We start from the raw sequence: 10,729 nt of genomic DNA, 5'->3' as shown, positions 1-10,729 counted from the left end.
GGCTCCAGCATGTTGTCATCATTCCAACCAAAACCTGGCACAAATGCTATGTCAAGGATGTAGCCAATTTTCTTAATGTAGGTGCTGACTTCCTTTCCTCCCATCCCTTCTGGCTACGGGGTGGCTCAGTGGAATCCATTTGTTGATATGAGTCTTTTCCTCTCCCATTTTGGTTTAGGTTTAGTGGTAGTTTTCACAACACCTATGTTCTGGCAGCAAACCCATGGAGAAAAGGAATTTATTAATTTGTCAATATTTTCCTACAGGATTGTTGTTTTAAGCTATAGTTATACAACAGAGGATTAAAAAAACACAAATTACCTATGTATCACATGAGATAAAGATATAAAAGAATGTATTTTAGATAGGGATAGGTATCAAGCAGTAGAGTAATGTAAGAAAGAGGCTACAAAGTGAAACGAAGGCTGCTATTTAAGTGATTTAAGAAAATATTTGACAAGGAAGCCATGTGGACATCTGGGGGAAGCATTTTCCAGGCCAAGGAACAGACTGTGCAAAGGACATGAGTGGGCACATGCTTGGTGTGTGATCAAGAGTAGGTGGTCATGGCCAAGTAAGTGGGCAGAATGAAACATAGAGGGTACCAATTCATGAAGGTTTTATTATACTGTATTAAGAATTTGGACTTTTTAAATAGAATGAGAAGCAAAACCATTGGATAATTTTGAGGCAAGGAGTGACACGACCTGACTTACTGTTTTGATCAAATAATTCAGGTTGTGCTGCTGATAGACCATGCAAAACCAAGGGCAAAAGCTGGAAGACCTGTGTTAGGATGTATTTTCTACCATCTTTTGACATCCAGAGCAACTGCTGGGAGATCTGTTGTCATATAGCTATCACTTCTTAGAAATAATCAGTCCCTCTTTACTGACTTTTTAAAAAATCAGAATAGCTAAAATAGAAAGGAAGAAAATTACAGAATCTGGAGAAAATATGGGTCAAGTGGAACTCACACACTGCTGATGGGAAGTAAATTGGAATAATTAGAAAATTGTTTGGTGGTATCTATCAAAGCTGAACAGATGCATTCCTAATTATTTACTAGTCTCTCTCCTACATGCCCAACATAGATGTGTACACATGCTTATTAACAGACATGCATAAAAATATTCACAGCAGAACAATTCTAACTAGATCTGGACTGGAAGCTGTCTAAATGCCCATCAATAAGAGAATGCATAAAAACATTTTGGTATACTTATACAATGGGAATAATGCAGCAAGAATGAATGAAGTTTAACTGTACATACCAACCACAGTCTCATTAGTATGTTTTGTCTGTTTGCAATGCTTCCTTTATCTTTTGAGCACTTCCTACTTTTTTTACACCATAAGATGTTCCAAACTTATTTTGCTTTCGCTTTGTCATGCAGTCAACAATTCCTTTAAGGAACCTTGATTCTTTTCTTTTTTTTTTTAATTTTTTAATTTATTTATGATAGTCACAGAGAGAGAGAGAGAGAGAGAGAGAGAGAGGCAGAGACATAGGCAGAGGGAGAAGCAGGCTCCATGCACTGGGAGCTCGATGTGGGGATTCGATCCCGGGTCTCCAGGATCGCGCCCTGGGCCAAAGGCAGGCGCCAAACCGCTGCGCCACCCAGGGATCCCGGAACCTTGATTCTTTAAAGTGAGAATAGATTAAAAAGCCAAGATCAAAAAGATTGGGGTGCTCATTTTCTCCTATGGTGCCACTGTTTCTGGGGTCTCTCTGAAAATGGACCTAGGAAGTAATGAGTTCTTTTCTGATACTTACCCGTTCCAAACCAAGACCTCAGGGTTTATTCTAGCTTTCCCTTTTCTTTATTTCTAACTACATTCTCTACAAACTGAGCCTTTAAACTTTCATCTTAAACAATATGTTCATTTGCTCAATCTTTAAATATGCTTGGTGCCTGAATTATGAAACTATAATCCTGTGAAAAATATCTACGTTGCAATAATTGTGTATAGATTTTTTTTTAATTTCTAGTAGATGGTCAAAAGATAGTAGTTCCATCAGTTACTTTCTATCTATTCTAATTGTTGTGATTTATCAACATCTTTGTCAAATGGGATTTTAGCATTGAAAATGTTATTTTTCACTGTTAATGCTTGTGGACTTAAATTCTATTTGGCCTGATAAAGAGCATCGTTACTCCTACTTTCTTACTGGTTTCTAATTGCCTGATATACCTTTGCCATTTCTTAAAAAATTTGTCTTTGTAAGTCAACTTGTCTTCATCTGCCTCTTGAAAATGACAAACACGTCTTGTTTTGTATCTTAATTCAGTATCTTAATAGGTAAGCTAAGTTTATTCCCACTTATTTTTATGTCAAGTATGTTTGATTTTATTTATGCAACAACATTTTATAATTATAGGTTTTATGTTTTAATTTCATCCTTCTTCATATGATATAATCTCATTTAAATGGAAAATGTATTTTGGAATGTTTGTAATTTTGTTCTAGTTGTTACCTTTGTACTTATACCATATAAATGCCCTTAGTTCCCAGATTCCATGCTCAAACTTTTAATATCTGGTTTATCAGTTTTTAATGGGATTCTTTATTTCCTATCTTTTGCTTATACATGTGTCAAGGACTAACATAATGTTATATATCAACTTAAAAAGAATCAGTGAGCTCATCCAAACTCATCAGTTTAAAACGTCTTCCATAACCTTTTTATTTACGGAATGTTTAACTAGATATAAAATCCTTGGTTCACACTTTCTTTTAATGATATTTTACATATCCTGCTCCATTAGGTCTTGTTCTGAATGTTTTTTTAAAAACATTGAATGCCAATCTAATTCTTTTTGCCTTGTAATTTATTTGATCTTTTTGGCTAAAGAACTAGAATATTTTTTTCATGTCTCCCTTCAAAGTTTAATAGTTTTACTAGGATACTTCTAAGATTCATCCTGAGATAATTTTCTCCTATTTGCCCTTTAATTTGTAGATTCAGGTTTTCATTTATTCTCAAAAAGACGCTTGAGATTCTAGTTTAAAATTTTAGTTATATTCCATTATTGTTTCTTCAATGGGTACCTTTCTTTTTCTTTTCTTTTTTCTCAGATGCTACATGTTTCAAAGACAGTCACTTCACATTGTAGGAACATAAGTTTCTTCTATGAAAATCACGCTGTGATAATTCAGAACACTTTATTTACAAAACATTTTCACTATTACAGTTGTATACCCTTAATGGCAGTCGTTTGAGATTAACTTTAGATCTATTGCTAGCTCCTCTGGTTCTCTCTTTCTAGCGCTTCCTCCCCCACCCCTCTCTCCCTCTCACCCTTCCCTTTTTCTCCCCCTCTCTCTCTATTTCTGTCTGCTGTTCTCAACACAATGCCTTGCAGTGGGGCAGGATTAATAAATGGTATACCCTGGGATCTAGTGACTTTTATTTCCCTACTTTTAATTTTATACTGTTTGGGCATTCTCCATTTTCAACTTATGAAAGCTTGAAGATATGATTTTAGTACATTCCCTTTTCTTTTTCTTTTCTTTTTTGTTTTAGGAGGAAATATTTGGAGACACAGACCTAGGTAGTTGCCATTGTGTTATCTACCTGGAAATCTTTTAAATATATTCTGTGATTCAAGAACAAATCTATGTATTATTTCATTTTTTTTTCTCTTCCTTACCAAATGGCGTCACACTATGCATACTATTATGTATTCTCTCTCTCTCTCTCTTTTTTTTTTAGCCATTTGAAACAGAGAGAGAGAGTGAGTGAGCATGAGCATGGGGAAGAGGCAGAAGGAGAGGGAGAAACAGACTCCCTGCTAAGCCAGGAACCTGATGAGGGGCTTGATCCCAGGACCCAGAGATCATGATCTGAGCAGAAGGGAGATTCTTAACCGTCTGAGCCATCCAGGTACCCTATGTATTCATTTTTTAAATCTACATTTATCTTGAAAATACTTCTATAGCAGTTTAGACCTATTATTTATCATATAGATAATGCATATGTTGCCAAAATACTAACAATAATTCCTATGGAAAAATACTGGTACAGGTGTAAGCATGGCAGATCACGAAATAGTGGTGCACTGCAATAAAAATGTGCTCTTATCTAAAAAAGTTGTGAAGACTGCTCAACAGAGGGGGCTATAAAGAGCCAAAGGTACTGAACTGCGTGAAAATTAGAGAAGTCCACCTAATAACACTTCTAAGTCAAAGCCTGTGGCAAAAAGGAGGAATGTAGAGTGGATTAACATCATTTATGTGCAGCACCTTGTTGCTTTCAGAGGAAATTTCTGTTGCCTTCATCTGCTGGTACTTGTAAGCACAAAATATTAAAATGCTGGGAACACTCTCATACACATCAACATACAGTCCATCTAATAGCAATAATCATTCCTCTATTTACTTATCACATATGAACTTATTTGTATTTCATCAATAGATTGTAATCAGTTGTATCTCATCCTCCCACATATACAATTGAAATCTTAAATAGAAATTCAAAAAATTGTCCCATGTCAGCTCTTTTTAACCACATTTATAGAGGTGCCTGATGTCATGAATTTCTAAGGTTCTTGTGTATACTCCATTCAAAGTGTTCATTTGTTTGGATTTTTTATTTCTGACCCTGGATTCAATTTTCTTATTCCATTAATGACATGCTTTCCATTTCTTAAATTGCATGGTCATAATCTCCATTTTCTTTGGTTTTATAGACTTTTGTTGGAAGTCAATGACATTTTTATTGATAAAAACTCGCTATTAACTATGTAAGTCTCCTTAAATATTCAATGTTCAATTATTCCCATAATTAACATAACCATCAATAAAAAGGAAAATACTTTATCTTCCTTTTAAGTTATTAGCTTATATATTCTACTAAAAAGAAACAATTTAGAACAATCAAGACAGAACTTGCAATGTAATATTTTGGTTAATAACATGAGATTTTGAGTGTGACAACCTAGATTTGAATTTTGGCTTTGGCCTTTACTAGCTGTACAACTTTCAACAGGTAGCTTAACCTTTTGATGTTCAGTTTTTACATGTATAGATTTATTGGGTAGATCAAATGTGAGTATAGATGTTGACAAGACTTCATAAATGCTGCATTTATAAATGCACCGCAGAGAGCTATGTTCAATAACTTAGTATTTTTCCTCTTTTCAAACCTTATGGAATATGTATTAGAATGATTCAACAATTATCTAGAAAATAACCCTAATGAGATAAATGGGATAGGTTTGACCTTAACATGGGTCATTTCTAGAAAGTGTACTCATTTTTAATTTTTTCTGTGTAGAGTTGGAATGTTGGAGAAAAGGGGAGATATGTTCAAGTATACTTACCATCTTGCAAAGAGTCAATTATAGCTGTCTTGGATGGTGATAAATGCCTTCTGGTACATAGTACAAAAGCTGAATGTGAATAAAGCTAATGAATGTGATACAACAACTTTAGGGAAGAATTTTATAAACTTTGCCTATGTGCTTCTGAACATACGATAGAGAGATAGATAGATAGATAGATAGATGATAGATGATAGATAGATATAGATAGATATAGAATATACACATATATATACAACCTAGAATTCTATTGTTAATAATATTAGCCAACCATGAACCTAAAATAATATTTAGGAAATTGAAGACAGCTCTGAAGGCAAAGATTTCTTGAGTCAGCAACACTGTCACTTCATTGGATTGTTTTTCTCTTGAGACTAATGTAGAGATAGTGATTTTATTTAGTCAGCTTTGTGTTTCAAGGTTTCTTCTTTTACCAGCATGCTTTCATATGATCCTTTAACACAGAAATAAGGATTACAAAGTATTGCCTAATTTACTTTTTAAAAAGATATTTCAATGAAATGTGGACCTTAGATTTTTGGGCAAAGATTGAAATTTCCTACAACTTTATCATCAGCAGGTTACGGACAAACTTCAAAAACCTTAAACATCGTGTCTTAAACTGCTTTCCCATTATCCATCTGTCCAAAGGATCTTTATTTTTGAATACTGACTTTTCAAGTCAACTCTTTCTTTTAGTGTCTTCTACAAAAAGTTTCTGTTTAATTAATAAAAGACCCTTACTTCAAAATGTTAAACCTAAGTTGCAAGCCTGATTTATAATAATAAAGTACTTCTCAGAATAGTTGGATTACCTCGTTTTATATGTGTATCTTCATAAAATCTCAACATATATATTCAATAATGTAACTGTTCTAATGTTAAGAAAAGTTACTAAAATTATAAGGGTTTTATTAACAGCTCGCATTTTAGATTGATTTAAAATGGATCTTTTAATATAGTTTAGTCAAATTGTATCATTTCCCAGTATAATATGCAAATATTATAGTGCCTTTCCTATAAATATAGGTCTTTCCTTTAAACACATGTTTAATATTTAAGGACGCCTTGGTGGCTCAGTGGTTGAACACCTGCCTTTGGCTCAGGCAGTGATCCTGGGGTCCAATCTTAAAAAAAAAAAAAATGTTTAATTCCATATAAGTCACACACTTCATATCTCATAAGTAGGTCAGGATACGTTTGAGATACAGATTGCTATTACAGAGTAATCATTTGTATTTATCTTTCATTTATTCAACATGTTTTTTAAGTGCTTCCTATATACCAGGCACATTTTCAGGGCCTGTGGATACAGCAAAAGAAAATAAATGAAATGATTTCTGACAAATAAAGAGCTCGCATTTTAGGACTGTGGGAAGAAAAACACTAAGTTAAAATGTACACATACAAACATTCATAAACTCACACAAACACACTCACACACATGCATGCTATAATTAAGAAACCTAGAATAGACAAGAAATGTAGAAGACAGGACTGAAACAAAAATAGTTGCTAGACCTGGGAAATGAAATCCGGGGTTCGGGGCAGCCCCTCTTAGCTCGTCAAGATATTGACTCCCAACTCCAGTGTCTCCGTGGGAATTTCTTCCCCAAGGAGTACCTCCATGGCTCTGCCCTGTCCGTCACCCTTCATCTAGTGGAAACAGAAGTATTCAATAACAGATGAAGAGTCTGTCCTGGGGCTGGCCCTTAGCAAGGCCCTGTGGAGGTATGGAGGTATGGCTGCAGCTGGGAGGTTCAGGAGTGATACTCAGAATGTTTAACAACTAAATGGACATCAGCCATACCCTTGGTGCTGGAAACTAAAGACCCTACTGTGCCAGAATTTAACAGTTTTCTTGCTGGGTCCTGAGGAAATTGGGAGAGGTGATAGAGATATGCCAGAGAAGGAGCCAGAGCAACTGGGAAAGTGGAGGAATATTCAGAGGGCTTAGTCCATTTACTGTTCATCAACTGGATGGAGTATGTACTGGAGTATACCAGTTGGGTTTCATGGTTCATCAAATCTGATAGCAGCTATAAGATAAAAAGTATTATTATTGGCTATTACCTATCTTACTTTCAGAAGAAGCATGGCCTTTGAATTATGGCATATAGCCTGGAGAAATGCTGTGAAGGAAGGAGCAGAGTAGCCCCAGGCAAGCAGGAGCCCAGACACAGTGGCCTGGCTGGCTCCAGAGGGTGGCGGGAGAACCAAGAACCAGTGAGCAGAGCTCAGACACAGCCTGCATCCACCATCTACTTCTGGAATTTAAAACCAGTTTCTGGAAGCCAGGATGGCATTCCTGTGGCAACTGATGTAGAGGGTCTTTGAAGCCCGTGTCTTAGAGCTGGAAAACAGCTCTGATTCTGAGAAGCTGATGCTACTCCTTCACTGCTGGGAAGAAAGCTAGGAACTATTTTCTGGGAAACTGTGGCTTGTGCCCTGGGGGCCCAATGAAGCAAAATGAAGATGCTCCCCAGCAGTGCTCTAGCCTGGTGCTCTTCCTGCAGGTCCTAAGACCTCCTTGTCAGTTCCTTCTCAGAGCTACTCTGAATGGCTCCTATCATTCTACTGGTGTTTTTCATCATCCAGGATACTGCATCTCTTTTCCACATCATCATTTTCCTCTTGTTCTTCAACACCTTTTTCTTGCAGGCTGGCCTCGTCCACCTTGGATTCCGTAAGTTCAAAGAGACCATCGTCCTCACAGCTGTGTTCTTTGCCCTCAGCATCTCCCCTTCATGTCTGGGTCATGAATTTACACTGGAAACACTCCAACTGCTTTGTCTGCACACAGGGACTTCAGATGCTTTTGTATTCCAGAGGCTAGCAGCACTATTATACTGTCACTTCTACAAATGGACAGCTGTGAGATTGGGTGATCCTCACTTCTGCCAGGATTCTTTATGGCTGTGCAAGTTCACACAAGTCCAATTCTTGCCACGTTGGTGGATGTCTTTCCTTCATCACAGAGCCTACATTTGTGTACAGCAAACTGCTTAATTTACTTAGGACAGACTCAGGCCACTTGTATTCTGTAATTAAGAAAGAAAATCTTCCTTCTTGCAAATTAAAGTATTTCCCAATAGACTTCAGTACATAACCCTCCCTAGCCTCTCACCTTAGTTCTGCCCCCCTTCCTTTCTGCTCTCCACCCATCTTCCTCACAGAAGGCTGAGGCTTTATCCTTGGGAAGCTGTCACTTATCCTGGTACAGAAGGGGCTCCTGGCACCTGCTTTCTTTGCACCAAACACTAATTAATGACTCAACACTACAAAGAGTGACATTTCTAAGCTCCTGACTGATCACACCATAGGCATTTAGATTTTATACCCAAGGCACTTTTTTTTACACTTTATAAATAGGAAATAAATTGATTCTACTTCCATAAAAAAATAGTTGCTCATTTGAAAAATCAGTATTAGAACTCTTAAGCCTAAGGGTTCATACATAAACTAACATTAGAGTCCTTTGTATACAAGTCCCATCTTTTTAAAGTGATTTTCTTGATTTTTGATTAATAATTTTATAGTCATTTAACATTAACATGGAGTTCAGAGGTTAAAAATACTCTAGATGTATATATTGACAAATATATACAGAAGCATATCCCCTGTTGAATTTTACTGTCATTTATTTTATATATTTAGAATGAATTTTTGATAATTTTAAGAAGTATCAAAAGTATGTGTACACACATGCAAGTGTATGTGTTAACATATACACACATGTGTGTGTTGTATGGAAACATAAATCCTAGCATGTTCATCTTGTTTCTCAAAACAAAGCTTGGGTATAAATGTTATTTCCTGATAGACACTTATACTGCTAAGAATAATAAGGGTTACAAAGAATAACAGAATAACATTTGTCACCATGACTTTGGCATATTTATCAGATACTGTTTCTTACACAATATACCATTCACCCATCTATCAGGCACTTGCTAAATAAAACTACATTAAAAATAAATTAATCCATGGTAATTTTCACTAATTATTAATATATTACTATGTTTGGGGAGGCTGGGTAACAGAGTAAATTGGTTTTCTTTTGATAAGAGTTTTGGAAAATGCACTTTAACCCAAATGAAAAATATTTTAATGCTAAAGTTTCAGATATGTGACCTGTCAATCAACAAGTATCTTATAGAGATGGACCTTCTCAATTTTTGTCTCCTGATAAGATGAACCATGATATTTATGTAACATGCTTAACACCAGGTATTTCTGTATGATTTTAAGAATATGCATCACATCACAAACACACACACATGAAATGACACCACTAAAAATATAAGAAATAGCTTTCATTTTGTCCTAACCTGAGATTTACTTTTTTGTCTTTTTAGAGATCATGAGACTGCCTTACAGAAGATACTGGCTTTAAAAGTGAAGACAAATGCTATTGAGTTCAAACAGATCTATGTTTAAAAGTAGAAGTCTAAATGCTGCTACACGCAGATAATAATTTCAAATAAATATAACAATTTTAATAATTTTTATAAATGTCACTATTATTAGGTCAAATAGACAAAAGTATAGGTTTCTAGGAATATCTCTACCAAATACAGAATGCTACAAAGATAGGTAGAAAATATGTAATAGAATTGCTCTGGGTAATACTTTATGAAAGAAACAAATGGATGTCACTTCTCTGGTACACACATTATTTCATTAATTTAGATAAAATACTCTATGCCCTGCTACACCTTTTTGGAACAAAATTTTGGATGGTACATACACTCAGAAAATAGCTCTAAGTCATTCTTTATTGTCACAGAAGAGTTATGTATTACTATCTACTATTAAACTAGATTTATTTATTTATTTTTAAAGATTTTATTTATTTATTCATGGGAGACACAGAGAGAGAGAGAGGCAGAGACACAGGCAGAGGGAGAAGCAGGCTCCATGCAGGGAGCCTGATACAGGACTCAATTCCAGGACTCTGGGATCATGCCCTAGGCCAAAGGCAGGCATTAAACTGCTAAGCCACCCAGGGATCCCCTAAACTAGATTTAAATTTGAAATATCAGTACATTACTTTCTCCATGACCTCCCTGAGCACCCTAGGAGACTTATTTCACATTTTTATGTTTTAGAGATACAGGTAAAATGCTTCTTTCCCAACTGAGCTATAAACAATATTGAAATTGGTGTTTATGATTCTCATTCAAGTGTTTTATACTTTTACATGTTTGTTCATAAAACTATGTATTGTTCTGGGGTGCCTGAATGGCTCAATAAGTTAAAGCATCTATCTTTGTCTCAGGTCATGATCCCAGGGTCTAGAGAGAGAGCCACAAACTGGGCTCCTTGCTCAGTGGGGAACTTGCTTCTCCCTCTTCCCTGCCCCCAGATCATGTTCTTTCTCTCTCTCTCCTTTAAATAAA

At 35.7% G+C, this 10,729-nt stretch overlaps 1 pseudogene; it reads left to right on the top strand.

The window, feature by feature from the left end:
* The first annotated feature begins 7,886 nt into the window (after window positions 1-7,886).
* LOC112935097 (transmembrane protein 138-like) lies at window positions 7,887-8,336 on the top strand (annotated as a pseudogene).
* The last annotated feature ends 2,393 nt before the right edge of the window (window positions 8,337-10,729 follow it).

Source organism: Vulpes vulpes, chromosome 7 (assembly GCF_048418805.1).
Source record: "Vulpes vulpes isolate BD-2025 chromosome 7, VulVul3, whole genome shotgun sequence".
Lineage (NCBI taxonomy): Eukaryota > Metazoa > Chordata > Mammalia > Carnivora > Canidae > Vulpes > Vulpes vulpes.
This window is presented reverse-complemented; position numbering and strand designations above follow the sequence as displayed.